The sequence below is a fragment of the Saccopteryx leptura genome, chromosome 2 (assembly GCF_036850995.1).
Source record: "Saccopteryx leptura isolate mSacLep1 chromosome 2, mSacLep1_pri_phased_curated, whole genome shotgun sequence".
Taxonomy (NCBI): domain Eukaryota; kingdom Metazoa; phylum Chordata; class Mammalia; order Chiroptera; family Emballonuridae; genus Saccopteryx; species Saccopteryx leptura.
Window position 1 is genome coordinate 196,791,307 of NC_089504.1, and position 2,303 is coordinate 196,793,609.

The 2,303-nt window shown below is 41.6% G+C and overlaps 1 non-coding gene across 1 annotated transcript; it reads right to left on the bottom strand.

Annotated features, from left to right (window-relative positions):
• Positions 1-1,950: 1,950 nt before the first annotated feature.
• TRNAV-CAC (transfer RNA valine (anticodon CAC)) lies at positions 1,951-2,026 on the bottom strand. The gene has a single exon. It is a non-coding gene; the product is annotated as a tRNA-Val (tRNA).
• Between the last annotated feature and the right edge of the window lie 277 nt (positions 2,027-2,303).

Here is a 2,303-nt window from a genome sequence, read left to right on the forward strand (position 1 = left end):
GGCTTCCTGCTGCTAATGGAAACTCAGGAGGAACTGATCAAAGTCCTGGGTATGAGTAGCATGTTGGAGTGTGTATCCAACAGCTGAGACCCAAGAAAAGAAGAACCGATATTGACTGCATGCCTGCTGTGGACTGTGATTTCTTCTAGGTGCCCTCAGCCTGTTGCCCTCAGCGGTCTTTACAACCATTCCAGAAGACGGTATTATTAAAACATTTTACCCATGAGGAATTGAATTAACACACACAAAGATTAGGACCTTTGTCCATTGTCACATGTTTAGTAAATGCAGGATTGGGTACCTACAGGTCTGTCTACGATGATAACCATTTTGTTTTTTATTATATCACTGGCTTTTCCTTCAGCGGGGAAACTGAGAACATAGGAACGTCTGTTTCCTACCTAAACATAAAATCACCCAATTCCCATTTTCTTACAGTCAAATAACACAGCCACTACCATCCTAGGAGAAACTGTTTGTCATTTCATCAAAAAATACTCTGGAGGAATTGAGGGAAAATGAGAAGAGCAGGAGTATGGGGTCCCACTGACCTAGCTTAAAATCCTAGTTTCATTATTTGTTGTTTTTCCCCTTCTGTGAGTGACATACCAAAGTGAGGCAAATCATATCTAATTAATACGAGGATAATCAGACCAGTCTGATACAACTGAGAATGAAATGACAGAAGCCTAATTTCTGCCACATTGCAGACATTACAGAAATATATTCTTCTCCTTCTCCCTGAGTAATATTATAAGCCAAAACCCTCATAAAATGTTTTTACTGCTTGTTAACAACTCTCTTTTGTTTTTCTCAGCAGCCGCTTATCTTTACTCTTTTACTTTTGTTTCCTGTTCCACTGGCCTCTTCCGCTACACAATGCTTCTAATCTTTTATGAGTGAAAAATGTCTTTTGTCTCATTACCTCCTTAGAAAACATAAACCAGCCAAGATCCTAACATTCTCTGGAGGAAAAATGCTGTCTGAATGCAAAGTTTAAGCAGTCTGCAATTGCTCATGGATAATCACATTCTATACTTCAGTTTTTTATGTTTATATTTCTTTGAAATCAGTTTTAAGCTTTCCTGATTATAAAGGTATATGTGGTAATTGTAGAAAATACTAAAAGTACAGACATTTTCTTTAAAAAGTAAAAGCCCTTCAAAATCCTGCAGCAAAGGGAAGAAACCTATACTGTTAGTATTCTCCGGTGTTTTTTTACATGCTATACTTTGTGTGCATGTTTATATTTAGGTTCTTATGGCTCATTTCATTTGAAATGATATCATTTTTTCCCTTTGTCATTATAGGATAATTTAATAACACAGTTTTTAATGGTTGCTACCCTTGCCTTTTTTGTTTGTTAATAACCTTCCCATGAAACAACCCACAATATAAATATTTATTTAAATTACCATTGTTTGAAAAATAAGACTAAAAAAGAAAGACATGATATAATGCCAGCTCAGTTTCACCATTGTTCACTTAATAATTAGGAAAGTATAAAGTGTACAGTTATGGATTTAGCAGGAGAAGAAATTAAAATATCAAAAAGTCAGTATTGTTCAGTGACTCAAGAACAATTTTATAAGTGCATGTTAAACATTGTTATTATGAAAATGTTCACTGACATACCATTCTTGTTATTGTTTGGAAGACAATATTTTTTTTTTTTCTGAAGCTGGAAACGGGGAGAGACAGTCAGACATACTCCCGCATGCGCCCAACCGGGATCCACCCGGCACGCCCACCAGGGGCGATGCTCTGCCCCTCCGGGGCGTCGTTCTGCCGTGACCAGAGCCACTCTAGCGCCTGGGGCAGAGGCCAAGGAGCCAACCCCAGCGCCCAGGCCATCTTTGCTCCAATGGAGCCTCGGCTGCGGGAGGGAAAGAGAGAGACAGAAAGGAAGGAGGGGGTAGGGTGGAGAAGCAAATGGGCGCTTCTCCTATGTGCCCTGGCCGGGAATCGAACCCGGGTCCCCCGCACGTGAGGCCGACGCTCTACCACTGAGCCAACCGGCCAGGGCCGACAATAATTTTCTATAAACATCTGTTCAGGTAACTGAATATAAAAATGTGTGTGCCCAGGTGGTGGCGCGGTGCATAAAGTGTGAACTGAGACATGGAAGACCCAGGTTTGAGACTCCAAAGTTGCCGGCTTGAGTGTGGGCTCATCTGGCTTGAGCAGGGGCTCATCAGCTTGAATGCAGGGTCGCTGGCATGAGCCCAAAGTTGCTGTCTTGAGCCCAAGGTCACGGGCTTGAGAAAGGGGTCACTTGCTTTGCTGTAGTCCCCTGGTCAAGG